Source organism: Gallus gallus, chromosome 1 (assembly GCF_016699485.2).
Source record: "Gallus gallus isolate bGalGal1 chromosome 1, bGalGal1.mat.broiler.GRCg7b, whole genome shotgun sequence".
Lineage (NCBI taxonomy): Eukaryota > Metazoa > Chordata > Aves > Galliformes > Phasianidae > Gallus > Gallus gallus.
The window spans coordinates 98079769-98105781 of NC_052532.1; the positions used below are offsets into that span (position 1 = coordinate 98079769).

Sequence of the window (26013 nt, forward strand, 5' to 3'; positions counted from 1 at the left end):
GTGTTCAGCTTGGATTATCTCATACGCTGCAAAACATTTACAGCTAAAAACAATAAATAAAAAAACACATCTTCCAGCACACTACTGAGTCAAATATTAATTTTTAACTTAAATATTTAATAAAACTTTTAACTTCCTCCTTGAACTGAACAACTAGGGAAATTCCCCTTCCCCCCATTGTTTTAAGACACCAAATGGCTTTAAGATATTTCAAATCAAAGCATTCTCATATTCACGAGACTTTATTACCAAAACACATATGAATACAAATATGAATTTCATTGACAGATGTCAAATAGGAAACTCCAAGTCTTAGAATGGACTACTACTATTACATAGGAAAGATGCATAATCCCTTGCACGGTAGTAAACAAAGCAATATGCTTTATACCCGATGCAATGGAAATGAGTCAGAACAGCATTATGATGCTAATAGACCTCAGAAAGAAAATGCTTTTAGAGAGAAAAGAGACGAAGCTTCTCCTCAGGTACCCTGCTTCTTACTGACATGTCAAATTCTGCAAGGCAGCTAATCTGAACATTCATGTGGTGCACAGCACAAGCAAAGGAATCAGCCTGAAAACACATGCTCAAGGCACATTGCCTGAAAGAATAAAAAGTGAAACACTAAAAGCTGATGCGGGGACAAAGATGGGGAAAAGGACTAGAGCTCTGAGCTCAAAAGGCAAGGGGAGGGAAGATAAAACTGCCTCACCCAAAAGGAGATTTTTCTCTATACCAGGAGGTAAAGAGAAGCATGGCCGGGGCAGTAGCCTCACTAAGAGGTCCCATCCAAGCCATGGGCTCTTGTCCTCCCCAGGACAATCCTCACTTAAATTTCTAAGCCCACTTTCTGAGTAAAGTGCCTTGTTTTCTTAAGTAGCGGAGTCTCTGAGCACTCACTTCACCAGATGGCTGTGAGATCCCAGTACTACCTGGGACAGAGGGAAAATCTTGCTGCTCATCACTGTGACAGGCAGTGGCTCCAGCAAAGGTCCTTGGGGGAAAAAAAAAAAAAAAAAAAAAGTAAAAAACCTAAGCTCCTAAAGACAGTTTTAACTGGTGCAACAGAGATGTCTTGATACAGTGTGCTGGTGCCAGCTGCCTGCCCTTGGCCACTGCAGAGGCAACAGATAGTGTCACCCTTGGGAAATTCTACTGATGGATCTGATGGGTTTCTGCATCTCAGGGCACTTAACGTGCAGCAGAGATACACATGGTTAACAAAGATTAATACAAGGTTTGGTAATCATAGTAGCTAAGCATCTTGCAAGTTTACCTTTTAAAACAAAGTCGTGAAAAACTGGGAAGTTATTAAAAGCATGACTGTTCAGAAAACTGAGTCAAAGAAAGTGGCATTCTGCAGATCATGCAGTGAAGTTGCCTGCTTCCCTCTTCTGCTTTGCTCAGTACTTTAGACTTCAATTCAAATAAAACAATCCCCTATTTCTTTTCAAGATTTCAAGCCAAAAGGTTCATAAAGTATTGTTTTTCCTTAACACACCTACAAGTTGAAAACATCAAGTGTGTTTTTTAGTCAGACATTCCAACATGACAGCCTGAAATCAAGACAGATACTTAAAAGAAGTGTAGAAAAAAAAATGAATCAACTTATACTTCATATCATACTTGAAGTTTACAACAGCCCTTATTTATCACAAAATTAGTCCATCGAAGAAAATATTGATTCCAAACTCAGGTAGCAATCTTTTCCAATAAAAACTTAGCTTTTAAAACGATAGGCTTCAGTAGGTTGTTGGAGCTGTTTTTTTATTAGTTTTTTTCCCTTTCTTAAAAAATATTCTTTTTAAAAAATTGGCTGGGAAAGCTGTCCTAATTAATATTCAGTTCAGTGATTATGCACACTCCCAAGTGACCTATATGTGTAATAGCATCAAGTACCACCTGCTCAAACTGTTGTTTTGCAGCGAAATATTAATCCCTTGTACCTTCTGTTACCAAGCTTGGATGCCATCTGAAACTCAAAAGGGAATGATTCACTGTAGATGCTTTGTAAACTCACTGAAAATTGTACCCCCAAAAAAGTAGCAATTGTGTGCAAATAGTTTGGAATAATACAGATACAGAAAGCAGTTTACAGAATTTGGTAGTTTCTCCCATTTGAAGTTCATTTCAAAGAAATAAAAACAGCATTTGTGTTAGTACAAATGAAGTTTCTCCACGTTTTTTTCTTTTAAATAAACTTTTTCTTTTTTTTTTTTCTATAGAAAAATAGAAGGAACACAGCTACGTCAAATTGCTTGCATGTTCCTTAGTGAAGCAGCATTAAGGTAATAGTTCATAAAAATCTATTACTTCATAAGTGTTACTGTAGAAAGGTGTATTCATTCCTTCTGCAAAAGTCTGAATTTTTCACTAGCACAAAATACATGAATATCAATAAAATATTTTCATATGAACTGTAGGTGCAAAAACCGTGTGCATTTCTGCCAGCGTAGTACGGAAGCAACATTGCAAACAATACTTAGGACAACATGTTTGTGCTGCTGATAGCAGGCAAGCAGAAGGGGGGGTTGGGAAGAAACAGATAATTGGCAGTATAGCAAATCCAAAGGTCAACATCTGACTTGACTGGCTTCAGTCAAGAACCTTCCTATTTCACACAATACTTTTCTTGTTTGTTTGTTTTAAATAAAGTGCCCTCATATGCTTTCTGTCTTCAGAGTACATATGTGACAGAGACCTTTAGATCTTACCTTCCGTACACACTGTAAGTAAATGATCTTACAGAGAGACCTGAAGACAGGAAATAAACCGATAAAGTTGAGTACAAATGAAAATTTTGCAAGCAAGCAATTCAGCTGCTTATATAGGAAAAAGAAAGGCAATTTAAGTTATTCTCAGTATATTCCTAAACATTCACTCAATAATGCAACTTTCCCTCGTCCCATTTAAGCTAGTACCAATTTGATGACAATGAACCCTACACAAATTATCTACAAAGAGATATATGGAAGAAAATTTCTCTACATGTATTGGGCTTACGTAGCAAGGTTTTGGCAGTAGAGAGGGTACAGAGGGGCCTCTGTGAGCAGAGTCCAGCCCTACCCCATGTCTGAGCAGAGCAGTTCCAGCAGCTCCAAGAGGGGCCCACCGCCGCTGGCTCTGAGCTGTGTGTGACACTGAGTGTGACGTTGAGTGTGCTCTGGGAGAGTGGGGGAGCGGAAGGGAGACTGCCATGCAACTGCAGCTGGGAGAGGGGTGCAAGATGTGGGAGGAATAGCCCCGCAGGCACTGAGGTCAGTGCAGAAGGAGCTCTAAGTGCACAGCAGCAGCTCCACAGGAGGGAGCCCACATGGATCAGGGGCTGAGAGTGACCATGAAGGAGTGGTGGCAAGGACTAAGTGGTACAGACTAACTGCAGTCTCTACTCCACTGCAATGGTTGGCGGGGGGGGGAGGAATAGGGAATAGGAGGTAGAAGAGAGAAGGTGGTTTCAGGTTACTTTTATTTCTTAGTGCTCTAAGAGGCAACACGTTACATTTGTCACCCTGTGCTGAGTGTCTTTTGCATATGAGCCTCAAGAAAGCATCCTCAAAGACATGACACCTACAGTGTGATCATAAAAGCTTTGAGTAACCGGCCTTGGGCTCAAGTTGAGCATGCCTTATAAGATGTGTCAATAGGACTTTGGCTTCTCACCTCTCTTAAAATGGGTTACAGTGTAATTCCCCATCTTACTGGGATCTTAGGAGACAAATACATTAAAGATTAGTGACCATTTCCAGTATTATAATAGATGCAATATAAGCAACTACAATATTTTGTATAAATGCAGTATATCAAAGGAATTATTTTGTTTCCAAAGCCTTACCTCTGTTACGCCTAATCTTTGCTAATATAGTGATGAAAGCCAAATGCACAAATCTCAAAAAGCAGAACCAAGAAAAGCAAAGAATTGAGTGCCTTTGCTAATGTGATTTTTCTCCCACTATCGAGCTACAGTATATTGTGTTCTGTGCTCCTAAGACTCCCATTTCATTTAAATAACTATTACAGGAGATTGCAGGTTAGTTGTAAAATGCACACAAAATGAAACTGTACATTAAGATATGGTTTTATAATTTTGAGTAGAGGCAACGAAATCCAATTAATGGTATGCATAAAGCCTTTTTTTTTTCCTCTTTCTCTCTCCAGAAGACATAAACAGGAATTATATAGCTCTCAAAGGTTAATTGCAGTTGAATCTTTAACTGTTTCACATCTTCTGAGCTGTGAAGGGTGGAGTTAGCAAACTAAACATTTGAAGGAAAGAGAGGCTCTCACTTGCCTACAACTTGATTTGGATGACCGATGAGGGGAAATACTCAATTGTCTGCTCTCTCTGTATGAAATGAATGGATAAATGGCTCATGGACAGCTCTCACATTTTCACAGCTTTTGTCTCAAGCATTCAGGTTAAATCAGACCAGTTTCAACGTGACTTAAATGTCTTAATGTCTTAAAGTACGAGAGCTGAGGGAGGTGATGAAGAGGCCTTAATACTCACAGTCATCCCACGAGAAGGGACAGTGCAACTCAAATTTGTACCACAGTCAGTAAGGAATTTATCTCAATAATATATTTTCTATTATCTTATCATTTTGTAGATTCTTTTTTTCTTACTAAGAAGCCCAAATCCTCCAGGTATATAAACAGTACAGCAAATTCTGACTTGCATATTACAATAATTGTGTTTATTTAATTTCACAGAAACATTGCCAAGTCTCAAGGCAGCACTGCACTGTGGAAGGAGAGGAAGATTTGATCTGAAGTAATCTTCAAGCAAGAAAACTTTTGAAATGTACTTTTTAGCTCAGAGAAATAAAAACATTAAATATTTATTCAACAGGTTAAAATTAATTTTCCACCAAGTTTCCACTAGGATGTGTAAATGAAGTACACGCTCTGACCTTTCAAAGCTATTTTAATAAAAACTAGAAGTTGCAAACCAAGAGTTTAATAGAATAACATTAAAAGAAGCTCTGGAAAAGAAATTAAATCAGTTCATATGTATTTGTTTATGCTAATATATTCTTTTATTTTCAGTGTTGTCTGACGATCTTGTTTAAATTCATTTAGCTCTTATTAGCTCTCTGCTAATAAAAATCTTTGAAGTTATTTTATGGAAATTAACTCAAGCAGAAGGTTTTATTTTCAATGAAATCTTCTCTTCTCTTTGAAGTTCCAACAATCTAAACTGAAATAGGAGTCCAGTGTGATTTGAAAATGGGAATTGCTGGAGATTTTGCCAACACTGATAACATGACAGTTCTGCTTTATTCAGATATTTCTACAGAAACTCATCATTTGATCCCACATGTATGAAACATGTCAAATATTGAAAGGAGTATCACCCTATTCCTGTACATTGCAAGCACCTACGTATTTCAATTACTCATCTGAAAAGCACAAACCTATTAGTGATATCAAATGTATAAGACAATATAATTCCAACATTCCCACTCCAAGCATAATTTTGCTGTTTGTATTTCAGTTAAAGCAACGACCATGGGAGGCATGTTTTCAGTGAACAAGCATTCTCATACTAGCGTCATCGTGATCCACCCAGTAGAGAAGAGCAGAGCAGGACACTCACTAGTGAAGTAGAAAAATAGAGAAATGTCCCTTGGTTTCACGAAACACCACTACTTGTCTGTAGCAAAGCAGTATTTGCTTAAAGCAGGAGTAGCAACTTAAAGTAGCAGGAGCCATTTTACAATTAATTAATCTGCACAGTTGGATTTACGTATCTCTTTCTTTTAAGAGTTTTAAATACCGGCCCACCAACTCAGCATCTGAGCACCTGCCACATGTAAATCAACAATAGAGTAGGGATCATACAGCCAAGTTCAGTGCATAACTATTATGAACCAGCCTTCTGATCAGAGATACTGAGCTGTGGTCTTTATGATTGCTGGTGGTAAAAATGATTAGGTTTGCTTTAGCTGCCTCCAAAGCAGGTCAGAGAATACAGTATATAACCTTTCTAGAATTGAAGGTGATTTTTGTAGTATGTGTTTTCAAATTGGTATGTATTTCAATCAAAAGACATGCTAGGTGGAACTAATTTTGTCACTCTTAAAGTAACCCTTGAACATCACTTATAATGGTCACAAGGACCTCTTCTCTACTTTAATCTAAAATTCCAGGTAATGCACATATTAGAAGTGCATTAAAAAGCTCTTAAGCTGATTGGATTTTTAAAGGGGCTAAAAGGTGAATAAATTGGTAGATGTGTTACAGAGAAGTCAGAAAATTGAAGTTTCCATTTCTGAATTATTTATGAAAAGGAGCATAGTAAACATGTTGAATAGCATTTATTTTTTAACTTGTGAAATGCATTTTTTCAGCAATTTTTCCAATACAAATTCAATCCTACCTTTCCATCAAAGCAACTTCTCACAAACTTATTTTCTACAGCTCTAAAGCAAGACAAAAATATTATGCATAATACAATGCACTATCTTTTGATTTGGCATTACAGTTGGGTAGAGCAGGGATGGAGGTCCCTGTGTTATGAGCAGCACTGCCACAGAAGAACGTAGTCCTTGGGACGCTCATGAAGATAACTGCCCAGAGATCCCTGGGGTGTCGTATACAGATATAGTTGCTACTAATAAAGATTGCACTGTTGACTGATACAATAAGTTACTAATTGTATTGATTAAAAAAAATAATAGTCAAGAACTGGATCTAGAGAACTTCTAGTTTTTGAAGATCTAGTACTAGATAGACATAGTAATATTTCCTATGTTATATATATATAATATATAATATTTTCCTTTACAGGAAAAAAATAACTTAAAAAAGAGCAAGAAGCATGACACTATCCAGAATACTATTATTAAAACACAGAATGTGCTTTGAATGTTGTGAGCTGGGTAGAACTTTTTGGTATTTATTAACTAAGGAAACTTCAATACTTATATTTTTATTCCATGAATAAATGAAACAATATAAACAAATGAAAAACATTGATATACTATTCATGATTTATATTCATGATTTATATTCATGATTTTTAGCTATTCATGATTTATTCCATAAAGCTCCATCCCACCAAACTGATTATAAATAATTTCAGTTTCCTTTACTGTGATGTTCTGCTATCAGCCATCATCATTATATATGATCAAATATAGCTACTAAACTAAGTTTTACCTACAATATATAAGTCACTCCAAAAGTAATGCCTCTTACTTATTTCCATGGAAACTACAACAGATACAAAGAACACAATAACACTGATAGATTTCTCAGACACAAAGCACTGTTTTTTCAGCATAATCACCACCATGAGTTACACACTTTCTCCAGCAATGAACAAGAGCCTCCGTGATGCTCCTGCAAAAATCTGCACCACTGGAATGTCGCTGGGTGCAATTCTTTTCTTCATAGAGGAATTCAAAGACACACCTTTGCTTCAGATGGGCTTCCATGTCAGACTGCTCCTCTGCTGCCATCTGTCACACAGCAACAAAATGTAACAGAATATTGGTGGGAAGGTTCAGCCTCTAGTGCTATGCCACCAGCATCCACCTCAAATTGTGGGCCAGCATTACAAAATAGGAGGCATTACTTTTGGAGAAGTCTTCATATCAGGGAACAATACACAGAGAATGATTGAGAAAAAAAAATAAACATGATGAAGGATAAGTGGATTCAGTTTTCCTCAAAAAACAGGTTTTGTTTTTGAAAAGATATCTTCTGGATTCTGACTAGCTTTGTTGTGCCCTTATGTGTATAAAAGACTATTTTCTACTGTATTTTAAGTAGAAAACAGGAAGAGAAGAGCACCATAGAGAAAGGCTTTAGAGTCAACTGCATTTTTATCAACTAATGCAACAAGCTAAGTAAAAGATGAGTTAAATAAATGTATTTTCAATATTTACAGCTAAAGACCTCTGAATTAGAAAACCTCAGAAATTAGCTCAGATGAAATTTAATTACTCAAAGAATTACCAATGTCTTCATTAGTAACGGGCCCTTTGGTATGGATTATCACATAAATCTTTACCCATATTATATCTAATTGAAAGTAAACTAGCCAAACCTTGGTGTAAACCCATTCAACATATACATATTAAGCTGATATTTATGCTAGATCTTATTTTCTCTGAACTCCAATATCCATTTGCAGTCTCTAATAAAGAATCAAATGTGACAGTAATGCTTGGCTGGTCTGCTGCCAAGGCACTTGATGCTGAGTCTCTGCCTAGCTTAAGTGTATAAATTGATGTAGCAGATCCTCCAACCCCAAATCTGAGGCAGCTACTTTTCTCTAATCACAACCTTTATGTTATGAATTAAACATTAATTTCAAGAGGCATGTTTGTGAGCACAAAAGAAGATAGTGAGGAAGGTAACTCCATGGAGGTGCTGGGCACGTGATAAGGGAAAATCCACACGCATGTAGGGCATCCCAGCAGGGTGGTGGATGCACTGGTAGTTGCAGTAGGGGCTGAGCTACTGCCATGTGGTTTTGGTCACCTCAAAGACAAGCACCTTTGAACTGCTGCCAGAAATAAACTGCAGTAGCAAAAGATAGAAAATAATTTCACGTCTTTGCATCTCTTTATTTCTCATAAACAAAGGAGCAAGGACTCCATACAGCCACGTGTAACAGTTAGAGATGGCAGCTGCTTGGAACAGTGATGGCATCCCAATCTCAGGTACCACAACAGGACAACAAGCAAGATGTTTCTATTTAAGGATACAGCCCTGCACACCTTAAGTAAGGAGCCACTGCTCCTTTTGAGCTGGCTTGAAAGCCCATCAGACACAAATGCTGAGCTTTATACAGTGTGGGCAAGCTGCTACAACAGGTAGTGTTGAGACCAGAGGTGGGGAAAAAAAAGAAAAAAAGAAAGAAAAATAACCAAAGCCAGCAAGGGAGGCTGAAGTTGCATCCTATTGACAGAAGGGTTATAAAACCACACTGCATACCTCTCTCCTTGAATGCCTTTGCAAGGCCTTCTTACTATTGGAGGAAGATACTACACATTGATTAAAGCATCATCAGCTCTGGAAATTATAAAGATGCTATCAGATAATTTCCTAGCAATTTTCCACTCTAGGTGTGAGAACTAACTGGAGATTAAAGTACATTAATTAAAAGGGATTAATTGAAAGTGATAATTTATATAGTTCATATAGAACATACAAAAGTATAGAAACAAATCAGAATTTATGGCTGTGAAGTTTATGTACTTACACAGGAATTTTTCTAGGCATTAAATTGAAAATGGTTAGGTTGCTTTTTTTAAGAAATAACCATCCTTAGCATACATCTGTACAAACTGAACAGTCTTTGTTTACTTACATAGTACTTGCACTTCCTTTAATTTTTCATCCTCATTCTTGGATCAAAGTGATTATTACCTCTCAATAAGCTAAGCTAACCTAATACAACTGCTCTAATGGACAGATCCATTTTAACCTATGACAGTTATTACTGTGAAAACAAGCAACAAGAAGAATTAGAACCATTTGTTCTCATGCTTTTACAGTGTGAAGAGACTTCTGCCTTTAGAAAGCTTGTAAGGCTTTCTAACAGAAATGCTTTCTGGACTTTCCCATAGAACTTAATTAGAATGCTTTACTTCCCAGTGTAACAGGAATCACCTTTCCAGGAATCATCTCTTCTAAACTACTACCTGCAGTATTGTCACAGTATTAATATATTTATATTACAGTATCCTGGTTCACTGAGGAAAAAAAAACATGCCTATTGTAGGGAATCTACTTCAGCAGGGAGTTGGACTAGATCTCCAAAGGTCCCTACAATTCTTGTTTTCATTCTTCTTTTTTCACAGATATAAAGTCACAAACTGACACAAGTTACAGACTCTTAAATTTGGACAATCCTGAAGAAACATTTGTGTGCTGCCTTTGTGTTTAAGCCCAAGAATTAATAGTTCCTATCAGTTCTAGACAATACTGAGGAATGTGCAGTCAAATCCCCACCCCTCCACCTCCAAAAAATGAACAGAGTACTTCAAACTTCTGTAATCTCTAATTAGAAAGTCATGAGCCTTCTCAGTGACTGTTCTCATAAAGGACCAAAGCATCTATCAGACAGGATTCAAGGATTCAAGACTGGTAAGATTTATAAGCTGATGGTGGTGTAGAGCGTAGAACTGCAACACTGTACTCTGCACTGGGCTGATGGACAGCCCACTGAAACAGTCAATACAGACTGATGTTGCCTGCCACATACATCTTAAATTAACAAAGATCTTCATATAGCACTGAAAATGCCCTCCTCATCTTTTCAAGATAATCTAGATGCTAAATGTCGTTCACACAACACCCTTGAACCTTTAATTTCAGGTAGAAAGGGCTAACTATCAGCATTGTGAAACTTGAAGCCTCACACATCTCACCAAATTCTCCACGGAACTTTATGGTACTTTAAATTAATGAACGGTAAAAAGTTTCCTGCCAGATTTATTGATCTTTTTACTGAAGACAAATTCCACAGGCACTTCAGGAATAGGCATTACATGTAAACGAGGTATTTCTTAATTTCAAACATCTAAAATGTAGCAAACCAAACCATTAGGCAATAACTGGCAAGTGCTTGACATATGCATATACACGTGTAACTGCAGTGTTAAAATGAACATAATAAAATTTCCCTAGACAGCTACTTTATTATAAAGAAAGTGCTTGGGATTTATTACTAGCAATGATTGATGCCAGATGTTTTGAAAGGAACACAAATTGCAGACAGAACATAAAGAGGATAGCCAGCTTTAGACTTTAACTATACAATTCAGTATTTCTTAGAAAATTTACATTCCACTCAGTAAACTTTTTTAAACTTATGCAGTTCAGACACACATGTGATACTATTTGCTTAATCTTGGCCAAAACAAAACAAAAACAAGTAGAGACCATTTATTCACTATGTTTAACACAGGCTGAGAGAACATTTTCACTTTCACAGTAGCATATTAAAACAGACAATAAATCTGCGTTTTCTACTTTGTACCAGGTATTTTCATACATGTATGTTTAATGCTGTAACTATTAAGTATGAAGCACTGAACACTGTTAAATGAGATGAAAAAGCTATGACAAATGTATCTGAGCCAGAAATCTGCTGTCAAAGTTAAATTTTCATGTAATTAATTGTGCATTTATTGGCAATTTTTAAACTGTGAATGAAAGGCTGCACTGAAATCACACATCATTGCACAATTATCTAATACACTTGAGACAGCTCTTTGAATATCACTTTACCTGAACAGAGTGCTAATGAGAGGCTCCTCATTTTAATAAACTGTAAGCAAATAATGTAATTTTCATCAAATAATCCTGATTAAATGACCACCACTGGACAGATTCCTTGACTGTGTTGAGATAATGATTCAAGAAATAATTCATCTCCAGAATGAGCACTGGAACAGACTACATGGGAGCCAGTGCAAACTTGAGTTAATGGATTTATGAGCAGTTAAATAGTCTTCAGTTCCTCCTTATTCAAAGGGGATCTAGATGGGTTACTGATGACCTTTTAAAGTTATGTCTCTCTTTATCCCCATGATGCCATTCCCAATTCTTCTCCTTCATCTCCCCCCCCACCCCCCCCCCCCCTCCCTTTCAATACAATTTGTTAACATATTTTGGGCAGATGTGTTTCAACAGAAAAAGTGACCATGTGTATTCTAATCATTATTCAGTCAGTAGAGGAGCTAACACTGTGGAGATGGGCAAACACTGAACTTGTAGCAAACTAGTAGTGGTAGAACCCAGGATAGGCTCACTGTTCTTATTTATTAAAGCTTTCACAGGACTTGTTTGCAGAGAGTTCTGTTTTTGAAGACTAAAATTGACTTTACTCTTATGTTTTTATTTATTTAAATGTTGGAAGTAAATCCTAAACAGCAGCTGAAAACTGAAAGAAACCTCGCTTAAAAACAAATCTAGTAGTAGTTCAACTACCCAACATATTAAACAAGCTTGTTTGAACTATGAGCTTCAATGCCAGAATATCCTTTCACACATTCATTTCAACTCACCAAGATCCAATAGCTTACAAGCATGGTAACTTTTTAAAAATAAATTACATACAAAAAAGACAACTCAATCCTGAAATGCTTAAATTAAAATGCAACATAAATAAGACTCCAAGCTGTATTTCAATAAATATACATTACGACACTCAGTACTTGTACAGGTTCCAGGATTAAGTGCTTTATGTGGCATGCATTGTATCATTCTCCTGACTGCCAATTTTCATTATTTTTTATGAAGCTTACTACCACAGTGACTGCCAAGAACATTTTTTGAATCCTCACATCCTGTTTAAAACATCAATAACACCATATTTTTTAAATGAAAGTTATACTTTAAGTATAACTTTTATTTTATTATGTATCAAGTAAATGGAGTTTTCAATCATATCCTGTTTTCTAATATGCAAATTTAACACTTCTAAAGAAAAAAATGGATTTTTTTTTTTTTAATCTTGAACTTTAAAGGAGTGGTTGAATATATTAATGAAAGAATCAATGAAAAAAATCACACTTTCCACTTCTCAGGTAAGTTTCGTAGCACCTCTCTACTAATCTTGGACTAACTACTGGATATGAGATTTAAAAGATTGCAAGCACAGGGCACAGCTGCTCTTTTAATAACACAGAAAGTAAAAAGATCTTATTGTAAGTTCTACTTCCATCTTACAAACCAACATGTGAACAGGTGACCATTAGACTGTACCTGCAGCAAGAGCACATACAAGGATACCTTAAAGAAACAACTGTTCCCTCCATCTGTGAGAAGATGTTGCTAAAGGTGTTGCCTAGATAAACGAAGTCAGCAGACCTCTTTTCAAAAATGTAAATTATTAGTTAGCTTTTTTTTTACAAGACAAAAAAGAGAGAGACTGCTTGCCAATTTTAAAGTGACTAAGGTTAACCATTCCATTAAAAACAAACAAAACAAATCCTCCTTTCAAAATAGTGTTGCTATCCATTAGCAAAGCAGCATAATGTCTAAGAGATAAAGGTTAAGGACTAAATCACGTTCAATTGCTTTAAAGAAAAAAACAGTACTTTCATAGGGCAAAGGAACATGCTGATAGTGTATTTTCAAAATTTATTTTAAGAACTTTATTATGAGGCCTGCGTTAGTCACTTCGCATTAAGGCTGAAGCTTCAGTTCTTTCATGAAGCCTGTTTCAACTCTCCAGCAGAGACTGCTGAACCAATAATAAGGTTCTTCCTGGCAGTTCTAGGAAATTATACAGACAAAGAAATATTTACACACGCAAACCTCCTTTCCCTTCCACCTATAAAGTGTAATTTACCAGATTTGTATAAGCAAAAGTGAGAACAGAATTTCTTGATCTATCATCCATACTCATGCCTCCTAGTCTTTCAAGCAAGGTACATCTTGGTCTTGAGGACAGAGGCTTTGGGCTAGTTATTTCTATAGAAACCACTCAAATGTCTCTAAACACCTTTCCAGGATTCAGAAAACAGGGCTAGCCCACAGATGTCTTTGTTACTTCAACACAAGTTAACTGAAGATCTGCTGGAGACACACTGTGAGGAAGATGTAAGAGCACAGGATCAACTGCAGTGCAACATAGGACAACTAAAAGTCTTCAGGCATGCTATGTCCAGTTTTTCTTACTAGAAGATCTGAAATTATAGTAGGTCACAGAGCAGAAATCAATGAACATGCCAACTGGGTTTAACCTAAATTTGAATCCAAGTGCAGGTTTTTCAGACTAGGCACAGAATCTCAAGTGAATGCTCTCCAGCTCTTTGCAGAAGGACATGTCACAGGAGAGCAATACAGATCAGTTTTATTTTACTGGAATGAGCTTCAGTTTCATTTAAAGGATACGAACTGATTACCTTAAAACAACTTTATGCATTGTACACCACATTCCTAAAATCTCTGGAGAGTCATTAAAAGTAGATAGATATTTCATTAGTGCCTACATATCTGAAGGGAATATGAGTTGTAGGAGATTTGACACAAGTGAAAATTTTTAAGTACATATAAGTGGAGTTGGTGATATGCACTACAACTACAGAGTGATTCAGAAATTGATACAGGAGTTCCTGAATATAACATCTCCCCATTACCTCTCCCTCCCCCCCCATCTCAAATGTTTGCTCTCCAGAAAAAAAAAAAAAAAAAAAAAAAAGGTTTCCTGCATGAGAAACAGAATACAGTGATAGGACTTGTACTTTGATACTGCTTTTGCAGACACTGAGTTTACCTGTGATTTTTTCATAGGATAGTCCAGTTAATACCAAATTAATCACATTAAACCTATCCTCGTGCATGTGTTCTCCAAAATACTACACATTCCTAAAATACATAATATATGTATACCAGTGCATGCATGTATGGTTTTTTAAAAAATAAACTGCAATTTTCTGCATTTACATAGTCAGTTAAAAGGACAAGCTTTTTGGCTTTGGCGGGTTTTTTTGTTTGTTTGATTGTTTTTTGGAGTGCCACTGTACTGAGGTGCTCAAGAACAAGGAACAGCTATTCAAATTAACCTAATCCAGGAGCTCTGCAAGCCTATTTAGCCTTCCCTCCCTTCCCTTATAGCCTATTACCTATAGGTTATTTAGCCTCCTCACGGTACATGAAGGTGTTTTTTGCTACTTTTGCCTTTCTGCTTTTGCTGCTTCTAATGAGGAGAAAGAAACCTAACTAAAGATTCAAGAGGAATCACAACAGAGCTATACCTTGCCCAACCACAGCAGGCCATTGTGTCCCACTATGCTTCCCAGGATGGTGGCTCTTGGTGCACAAAAAAGGATCAGGTTGAATAGAACCTCTGAAGTCATAAGATCCAACTTCCTGCTTAAAACAGGAACAACTTCAGAGTTAGATCAGATTGCCAAGGGCCTTGTCCTACCAAGTCCTGAACATTCCAAGTACAATTGCTCCTGAAAGTCTACAGGTCACTTGCTAGTCATCTCACACCTGGAAGCCTCGCATTTTTCCTCTCAGCAGGCACAGATCTCATGTACCGGTAGGTTATCCCACAGGCTTTGGAGGGGCTAGGTGACCTGCTAGCTAGTGAAGCTCCCTCTCTGTACAGAAGGCAGTTCTGGGCAGCAATACCACCCAGGCCCTCCTCAGTATCACCACAGAGCTGCCTATCTTTATATCAGGAGACAGGAGCTCAGTTATGCACATGCACTTGGCAGATTTGGCCATGCTGGAGGTGAGCCATGACACTGCACTGCCAGTACATGACATCAGTATCAGCTGAAGTGTGAATTGGGAACCAATTTTGAAAGTCTCAATTTTTACACAGAGCTTTGGAAACCCAAAATCAAAAACCATTTGTCATTTATGAATGTCATATGTGTAAATGCATACACACACCAGCTATATAAAATACTGATTTATTTCATTACCTTGTCAGACAAGCACATAGTAAACAAGAGGTAGCTACTTGCATACAGCTGCCTTAGCCCACAGTGATATGCAGAGGTTAGAAATAGGTACCATTTCCATGGGTTATGTTGTATAGTTAAACAATAATTAGTTCAACAATAATTTCAAAGCTTAGTCTTCTAAACTTCTAAGTAGGTTGAATCGTTACAGTATTTTAGCATCCTATCTTTAGTCAAAATGAGATAATACAGCTAGGTCTGTGGAAAAAAAAAAATCCATGGTACCCATCATCTGCTTTTCTTCCCACATATAAGACACAAAAACCCCAGAACTGAGAAACAAAAGTCATCATTCATTGTATTTGGAGTACATGTGGAGCATATGGGGGAAAAAACATATGGTGTACATATGTTTTTCCTCAGCAGTACAGACAAAAAGATTGAAAGCAGATAAATTGAATGCCTATTTTCAGCTTCAAGTATCAACCTCATGACTCTGAAATGCAGCAAAGACATTATTTTACCATTTCTGAGTATATATTGATATAGCCTTTATTTTTCAAGTTAGCAGTAATGCTAACTGAACATAACCTGTTTTATTGTTGGTTATAGTTACCAAATACAAATAGAAAACAAAAACATCCCCCAGAACATGATTTAAATCCAAAAGTCAAGGTGATTTACTCTAAATAGAAGTGCTGTGAAGGTGAAAGATGTGTTTGCAGGAGGGGGATCAGAGCTCAACTCACCAGTGACACCCATTACTTTCTAGCACATTCAGTCTGGGCTCTGAAGTCACTCTGCTTTAGCACATCATACAGTCTTTATCCTTGATCATTAAAGGAATGAAACTGTCAACACTGTACACTGACAACTCTGAGAAAATAGATTCAAAAGGACTTTTTCTGCATACAGAAAGATGTTTAGAATCACACATCCAAGATCACCAGCCTTACTGCTGCATTTTTCAGACAGCAGATCTTTTTATTTAGCATGTTTGGGGCTTCAAAGACAGCACCTTCTTATTCTATACAGCCATGAAGCTCCACGTATGAAACATTCACTTACTTTGTAAGTCTAAAAATTATTACATTCTATTATTTGTTTTCTGCCTGTAGGCAGCATGCAAATATCAGTACTGTTAGAGAAATCATAGTTGAAGACTTAAATTACTCGCCCAATGAGCAGACAATTACTGTTCTATGATATTCTCACAATTTACTAACAAAAGAAACAAGTGTAGCTGCCTCATGGTTCGGTGTTAAAGAGAAAATATTTTTTAATTACTTACAAGTATAAGATATGTTGCAGGGTGCTTCTGGACACAGAAGAGTGAAGCTGTAATATTTAGCTAACTAAGAAAAATAGAATTGATGCAAAATGTGGGAAGTGACACATCTGACTGATGTGCAGGAGCTCTGAATAAAAGGAAACGTGAAACCTAAGCTGGTTAAATTGATGGTAACTAATGATAAGCTTCACGTAAAGAAACCAAGATATGAGCATTCTTCTGCAGATTCACAGGCCACAAAAGGAAGAGAAGAGAAAGAGAAGAATAAGAGAAGAGAAAAAAATTCAATAGCTTAGGTAACACATAAAAAGAAGCAGGAATAGCTGTTGGAAAACAAAGATTTTTATTATTATTTTTATTTTTTAATTTGAGGTTACTATTCACATTGGAAATGGCAGTAGAACAAATGTGGGCTTTCTAACTTCCATAGCAACACACTCATACTGAAGTTATGCCACCCAGAAGTTGTTTTCTTTAAATGCAGCCATATGGCTTTAAAACCTTTTTGGTTTGATGCCCAGATACAGAATAATTATTGCTTCTTTTTATTGTCCTAGTAGACTCTGAACACTGAAGCATTACAATTCCATTCAAATTATTTCAGTTTTCCTTTAGTCTTCAGTTTCCTGCAAGGTTTTGCTTTTTACTACAAGAGAAAGTTCTAACAGAAACCCACAGCAAAATTAAAGATATGACTGGTAACTTTTCTCCTACAAATTCCTCATCTTCTAAACACCCTGTACTTGTTATTAGAAAGTTTGTTTCTTGCTTTTATAATTTGCTACATGTTTCTAGAGGATTAAAATTCACATTTCACTTGAAGGTTTAAGTAAGGAGTCATCAGTACTTGCAAAAAACCAATGTGCTGAACTTTTGTCACAGCAGAGAACAAGCCTACCAACACTGAACATAGCAAGCTTTACTGAATTGGGCCTAACTTAAGTGTAGTGTTATTAATATGCTCAAGCCACACAGAAGCCTAACAAAACTATTTAAAATTATAGAAAAATAGCAATGCAAAGTTCAGATCTTTAGTCTCTATTAAGACGTTATTGCCAATTTTAGAAAAATATTTTACATTAAAAGAGAGTAATAACACTTCAGTCACATTTAAGGTTCAAATTTTCTTTCTAAGCTATGTTTTGATAACCATAGAAAACAAATATAGGACTACATGACAACACTTGCTCCTTGAGAGGTGTAATAGAACTTAACCAGCATCTGCTTGTCTATTTCTTTGTTTCAAGGCAATGATTGCAAGGTCAAAAATTGTCCCAATTCTAATCTGATTAGGACGAAACACTTCAATACATTTCTAATCCAGAACCAAAAATATCAGTTCAAATTAAACAAAAAAAAAAAAAAAAAAAAAAAAAAAAAAAAAAAAACAGTCTTCAATGCCTCTTGTCCACAAATTCTAAATATATTTAGAACCCTGGAAGACATCTTTCACAGTACAAGTAAACAAAAAACTCCTGCAAGTTACCTTTCCACTGTTTCTTTCCAATATACAGTAGTACAAATAATCTCACCATTCACCAATATTTCATAAAAGAAAAGTGTATTATACATTTTAATGTAATATCACAAGATGACTTCAAATACAATGGTTTTCAAGCCAAAGACTATTATAAGAATGAAAACCTTTTTTTTTTTTTTTAAGCAGGGAAAAGAACATCTCCAGAAAATCAAATCACTCTTTCCCCCCTGCACAGCTGATATCACAGAAAAGCTTTTCTGAATGTCTAATGATTAGCTGCAAAATGTTCATAACTTATTCTACAGAAGTTGGGCTTTTAGGTTAGCTTTTACTATAAAGTTCCACACATGAATTTCAGCAGATGTTTCCTGCAGAATACTGTTCACAGTATGCCTAAAACTGTACCAAGCAAATGTAAACCTGTTATTGTAGCAGCCAAAAACCAGTACTTCTGTCTTACACGCACACTGGAAAGGACCCACCATCATCTACATATTCTGGCCAGCATCATTCTTGTACTAAAATAGATAAGATAACCTGGAAGTGGAAGAGGTACGCCATTTCTTCCCCCTCATCAGAGTAATTTAAACTCAAGACAAGCATAGCATACATATATAACATTTATTTCCTAAAGTTAACCTGATATACCATAAAAAGGAACAGCTATTCACTTATCTTACATTCAGGGCCTCTAACTTACTACATATTTCCCTCCTAATTTGACAGAATATGTAAACATTTTCCATAGTGCTTAACCACTTGTAGTATAACAACAATTATTACCTCTCTCTGTACCAGACCTTAGATACAATCTTTAGACCAAAAAGATGCAAATGAAAATCCTAAGACGAAAGTTCTGGGTTTTTTTGTCTTGTGTATTTTTTGCAGCTGTTATTATGCAACAAATCACTAAGACAGGAACACAACATGGAAAATATTCATAGCATACAAGAAAAGCCTTTTTGCAAAGTTTGTTCATTGCAAATATCACAGCTAAGTAATGCAAAATGCCCATGTCTATAATCCATTCAGCAACAATTTCTCCACACCTAGAGAGCCAACACATAAAGAGAATTTTATTTCAAAAGATATTACAGCCACAAAGCACAAGAAAACAAGCTCAAGCATTCAGATAATCCCATAAAGACCGGAGGTGACATCTTTCAAACAGCACTCAGCTCACCAACTGAAATATTTCAGATTTCAATACTATTCTTCTCTGTCAAAAAGTTCATGCAAGTTTAGGATATCATCACACACCCTTGTTTCTCCAACCAAACCATATGCATTATCGAGCAAGTGAAAAAACATGCATTCAAAAGGCTCACACTTGTTTCCGCTTATTTTGGTCAGCAAACAGCTCAATAGTAAAAAGATCTTCACTTACCTTGTCCTTGCCCACTGATCTGATGACTCCATAGCAGCAGAATAATTGCTGATACCCAGTGTGTCCACCTGGTTAATCTGATAGTTAGTGATCTTCCAGCCATTGCATTACCAAATACTGTAAAAAGAAATATTATTGAATGTTTCAATTATAACCCTCAGGAAATCTCTTGAGAAGATTTTGAGAGTGAGGAGAGAACACCACAGATCTGGCACTAGCTCTTGGTAAACTCCACCAAGCCCTCTAATTTGTCAAGATCTTCCAGGAGTCCCATTTTTTGCAGCCCCCATCATGACCAGATGTAAAAGTTACTTTAATTAATTAATTTTTAAGCACTGTGACTCCGGTCTACTTTTTTAGATATTTTTAGTCCATTGCAGATTTGTCAAAATTGTACTGAGAAAAAATAAAATGTAATCCTTCGCCTACAGCCCAGGCAGTATCACACAAAGTGGTATACAGTCACCCTGTATATAGAAAGTCTTGCAATAACTCCTTGAGCTATTTTAATAAAGATGACATTGTAAAAAAATTCTTGTTATTTTCATTTACAATATTTCAAACTTCTTGCAAACCGTGTTGTAGGAATTAAGAAAACATTAAGGAACCAGGAAAAATCATAGCAGAAGGGAATGCTTGCGTACTGGCTGATTAAGCATACTTTTAATATTGCTATTATTGTTAATTTCATTGTTTAATATTGTTTATTTCAATGTTAATATTGTTTTTAGAAAAGAAAGTATTTGACAAACTCATGGGCATGGAAACCAACCAGAATAAAAGGTTCCAACATAACATTTACTAAGCCTCAGACCTCAAATTTGATCTCTAGTGTTTGATGAAGAGTATCACTGCTTTACTCAATAAAAGCAAATACTATTTTACACAATCAGAAATTATTTAGAAATAGACAGGTTGTCACATAGAAGAACAGTAACCTTGAGTTTCTGCTCTTCCTATCTACCTCCATGTATGGGGGAAAAACAGGCAACAGAAACAAGAGTTTTTTTGCCTGTTTTGGTTGTTTGTTTTAAGATTCCCCACCTCCCCCATCTTCAGTGACAAAGATTTCCACGTCTTCATTTAGTCAGCAGTCCAATTATTAACACATGCTTCAAAACTGGTTAACGAAACTAGCCATTCTGTGCAAAAAAAACAAACAAACAAACAAACAAACCCTCAGTGCTGCAAACACCTTGAGTTTCTCATTATAAGCTTGTTTTAATCTGACTAGAACATTTGTTACTTCAGCAAAACAGTGCCCTCCCTAACAAATATATGGGAGATTCTCTCCTTCCACTCCCATGCAGGTATATAGAGGAAAGAGAGAAAGAGAAGCTACAACACATTTATTGTTGGTTTGCTTTGTTTTTTAATCCTGAGAGGAGAGGAGGGACAAAAAAAAAAAAACTGTAAACAGCAGTCCTGAATAAGTCTGGAGCACTTAATATGAATAATTGCCTTAAAAAATTTTTAAACCTCTTCAAATTCAAATAAGCAGTTTTGTAAAAGCAATACCTTGGAAAAGAGATAACTTGAGGAAAGAATATTCATGAAATAGAATAACAGATACATTTGTGATTCTCAGTGTGAGCAAACAGACAGTATTCAATTATTTATCTGCTTTTCTACTATTAATTAAAATTTCTAAGATTTTTTTTTTATTTCATCATGTCTATACATGTCTATAAAAAGTTGGACTTCCTCAAAAGTGTAGCATTTCTATCTACAGCCTGCGGTAGCTGTAACATAAATAACACAAACATGAAAACTTTAAAATGCCATAGCCCCTCAGGAAATCATCTAATATTTGAGGAGCTTTTGCTTCAACCTTGTTGTAGTTTCAGCTCGGACAGAACTGATTTTCTACATAGTTTCTGGTATGATGCTGTGTTTTGGTTTTATGAGGAAAACAGTGCTGGTAACACACTGATATTTTAGTTGTTTCTGAGCAGTGCTGCGCAAAGCCAAGAACTTTTCCACTTTCAGGTTCTCATGCTATCCAGCCAGCAAGCAGGATGAGGGGGGCACAAGGCACTGCAAAAGGACAGCTGACCTGAACAGGCCAAAGTGATATTTCCCTACCATATCATATAGTGGGGGGGGGGGGGGGACTATACAACTGAGGATAATTGGTCAGAATGATAGCTGTTGCTACTCAGGGACTGACTAGATGTTGGTGAGTGGATGTGAGCAATTGTTTTGTGCATCACTTGTTTTCTAAATGCGTAGTAACATTTGGGTGTATGTATACATATATATAATTAGTTATTTTTCTCTTCCCTTTTGGTCTTAGTAAATAGCTTTTATCTCAAATTATGAGTTCTACTTCTTCCTTTCCCTCCTCCAGCTGCCAATTCTATTCTCCATCCTAGTGGGAGGGGGCAAGCTAGCAAAATGCTGTATGGCATTTAGCTACTTGCCAGGTTAAACCACAACAAACATTCATAACTGGTGAATAGAAGACAGTGACTACTGCTTTACTGAGAGGAATCATAGAAGTCAACATCAGTATTATACAAAAAAAAAAAAAAGCAAGAATTTTGAATTTTTATTTTAAATCTGAGAGAAACTTTCCTTAAACTACAGCAAACATCAAGTAAAGAAAAATAAAACACAATGTAGAAGAGGGCACACAGGGTGGGAAGATGTAAAATATGTAAGAACAACACAGGATTACAATGGAGAAGGGGGAATGTATGTATGTATGTTAAGTTATCTGCAATGATTGTGAAGAAATACACACAAAGAAAAACTTATACCACATTTGTAAAACTAGAAGTTCCATTCATCAATAAAATTCAACAGCAGATCATCACATAAGCATAAAACTAATTCGGAAGACAAAACACAAATCCTCTTTGAATTCAAAACCTTGTTTTCTATGCAGTAGGTTTAGGATGAGAGGACTATCTTAAGAAAACACATTTTTAATTAAAGAACAGTTGTTCTCAGAGGCTGCACTACTGCCGAAGAGCTTAACTGTCAAAGTCCATGGCAACCTTTACATCTTAAGAATTCACACTACTGTTGGCGCAGCCCATCTAATACAGAAAGTGACTAACAGGCATAACAGGTTGGTAGAAGAAAATAAAAAGATTTTACCCCCCTTTCACCACTAGTTATCTCCTAAGCAGTGACAAGAAATTATACTAAAAATACTGACTAATTAAAAAAGACTTTAACAGCACATTTGACTTTATTGTTGTTATAAGAACATTTGCAAGAAAACCAGAAAGTATACAAATCACAGCTTACAAGGGACAAAAAGCTCATTAATCATTCTAACTAAGTTAAAATTATTTATTTTTTCTTCTCTTAACACTGCTAAAAAATAAAAACATATCAGAAAAGAGGAAAACAGCAAGCTAACAGAAATGTGAAGTCTTACCTAAAGAGCTTCCTCCGCTTCACTTCTTGTTCTAAAGCAACTATTTCCCCTTCACAAGTGGGAGGGGAAAAAGAAAAGGAAAAGGAAAAAAGCCAGACCCACCACTTTTTTGGTCTCGCTAATTGAGGCTTAATTTCATTAATCAGCAATTCAAAACAGCTATACACACACATTTCCAGCTTTGGAAATCATAGGGAAGAGGTCATTAATGATTGCTATTGATTTTACTCTTTTTTTCCTCTCCAAACTTACACATGTAGCAATATTTTACCTAAAAGGAAGAGAAGGAAGGGAAAAAAAAAGGAAAGCTCTAAGAACACTTGCTAGTAAACAGTCAAGACAAAATGGCGAGAGTACCTTCTCTCCATTTATTGACAATTAGCTGTAACTAGTTTAGAATGAAACAGGTGCAGTCAGCTGGCAAGAAATCAGCTAACATGGATAAATCTGTTGTATCAGGAAGTGTAGCAGAGTTTGAAATTTGTTATAGTTAGGACTTTTGTAGAAGTAGTGTGGGTGATTTTAACAGTGTTATTAGAGACTTGCTGCTATTTCCACTAAAATCCAGAGATTGTTTAAAATTTTATTTGGGGATGACAATAACTTGCACTTATTTTGCTTTTCTTCTGTATCTTCTTAGATTATTTTATACACTTTGTTCTGGATCACTGGACTATCTGAACTTTAAAAGTATCTTTGTTTAGTAATTTTTTTTATAAAATTTATTTTCTAAAGAGTGTTTGGTCTGTGCTAAAATCAACTTGATAAAATTTTGATAAATAACAAGCAAAAACATGGTAGTCTTCTGGTAAATTTATTATTGCTTTGTGAAATTTACTTTTGAAGGTAACTTAAACAACTAAGTTTTCTTTATTTAAAGTTCTGTTTTTCTCTCTGTACAGCACTGATGAAAACCAAAGGAGAAAAATAAAAGACCAAAAATAAACCTACACAAAACATCCTTTGTAGTTGGAATGTTTTAATAAGAGATTCACTGATGCCTAAGGAAATGTTAAGGATATATTAAAACTTTTGCTATCATAGATTGAAAATTCTGTGATTCATCTTACTGAATGAGAATCTATGATGTACCTGAAAGAAAGGAAGATCTTCCTTAAATGCATGAAAATCTTTGGCATCATCAAGTGTGTTTATATCCATGTAACTGAAATCATAACCTGGTCTGATTTAGTTAGAAATAATTAAACTTATCACTGATGTATTACATTGCCTGTTATAAAGACCGTATGCTTTAACCTCATTTCTGTTAGTGCATTACCAAAGACATTATAAATACAAGATCCCTCTGAGGGCCATCTGTGCAACCAGATACTGTCTGATGAGGACCTCACTGCAGTATCAGAATTGTTTGCACAGCATAATGCAAAGTAGTGATAAGATTTTTCCCATTTAAATTTTCCTGTTTAAGCACAGAAGCAATATAAGAACAGTACATAACCTCAACTGACTGCTGGAGAATCTCAGGGCTGTTGGCCCTAAGTATGAAATAGGCTGAGGTGCACAGTCATGCTCATACGAGGCATCTCTTCCACTTTGTTCCCACACTGGTGCATGTTCTCTCAACCGTTGCTAGAATATATCGGTATAATATCAGAATACGTTCTTCTGTACTTTCTAACAATTTCTTCAGAGCTAAGCACACCTGCTAGAAAGCTGTGTGGTGTAGCTAAACTTTCTAAAAAATGATTAGCAGAAGTTATTCAGAATACTAGTTAGTAATTAATGATTATTTAGTAAGGTATTAAAACTATTTCAGTAACTTATAGTCAGGTTTGTGTTCGGTACCTTACCAAACGTCAGCACCGACTGATTCCTCTATATTCTCTTATTAAAATTAAAAAGTAGTAAATCACTTTTTTTTTTAAGCACCAAATCAATAGTATGAAGAAAAGAACACACGTGTAGTGCTTAGAGAAATGAAAATGGGCCACACGCATACTATTTAGACTTAAGTAAGTTTCCTCAGTTCTTTTGTATACTTCTCAGTTCCATTTTTATGACACACTTTGGACTCTCGTGGACACTTCAGTGAGAATGAAAAGATTGTGTTTTTTTGTGTTCTTTTTTCCTATTCTTTTGCAATAGTTGAATTATTGGATTACTTCAGTTTTTAAGACTTTTTCTTGCAATTGTTCAAATTCCTCTATCTGATACAGGAATTACCTGCACTCCTGTAGAGAGAAGCTAGTTGCTGGAACTAAAAGAAATGATTCTGTTACTATCAACCACTCAAAAAGATTGCTTAATTTCACAAATGACACCAGTCAACTTTTTTTGTCATTTATTTTCTGATGCTTCTACCTTTGGGGTTCTTATTTTCAAGACTTTTTGAAAACTGCAGTAAAATTCAATCTCAGAATCTAAGATTCCTAGACAATGAACTAATCACTGAAACAGCACTTTAAAAAATACATAAGATGTCAAAGATCTCAAAGAAACAAAACAAGAAATCTCTTAAATCATAGAATCATAGAATTGCTTGCGTTGGAAGGGACCTTTAAAGGCTATCTTGTTCAACTCCCATGCAATCGACAGGGATAACTAGAGCTAAATCAGGTTGCTCAGAGTCTCGTCCAACTTCACCTTGAATGTCTTGAGGGGCAGGCCATCCACCACAACTTGGAGTTTCAGTGCTTCACTACACTTACCATAAAAAAATTTAAAAAAAAAAAAAAAAAAAAAACCACCTTTTCCTTATATCCAATTTAATCTCCCTTCTTTTAGTTTGAAACCATTTCACGTTGTCCTATCACAACATAACCTGCTAAAGAGTCCTCTAATTTTCTTTCAGATCTCTTTTAGATATTGAAATGTTGCTCCTGGGTCTCTATGAAGCCTTTTATTCTCCAGGCTGTACAGCCCCAGCTCTCTCAGCCTATCCTCATAGAGGAGGTGTTCCATCCCTCAGACCGTTTTTATGGCCCTTCTCTGGACACTTTCCAACAGGTCTATGTTTCTCCTGTACTGAGTACTCCACATCTGGATGCAGTACTCCAGGTGAAGTCTCACCAGCAGAGAGCAGAGGGCAGAATCATAGAATCATAGAATGGTCTGGGT

General features: G+C 36.0%; 1 non-coding gene across 1 annotated transcript; it reads right to left on the reverse strand.

Annotated features, from left to right (window-relative positions):
- Positions 1-234: 234 nt before the first annotated feature.
- Positions 235-23276, reverse strand: LOC418465. The gene is made up of 5 exons (XR_005843974.2): positions 23207-23276; positions 22936-22984; positions 19545-19661; positions 904-997; positions 235-604 (listed from the first exon to the last, which is right to left on the reverse strand). It is a non-coding gene; the product is annotated as an uncharacterized LOC418465 (transcript).
- Between the last annotated feature and the right edge of the window lie 2737 nt (positions 23277-26013).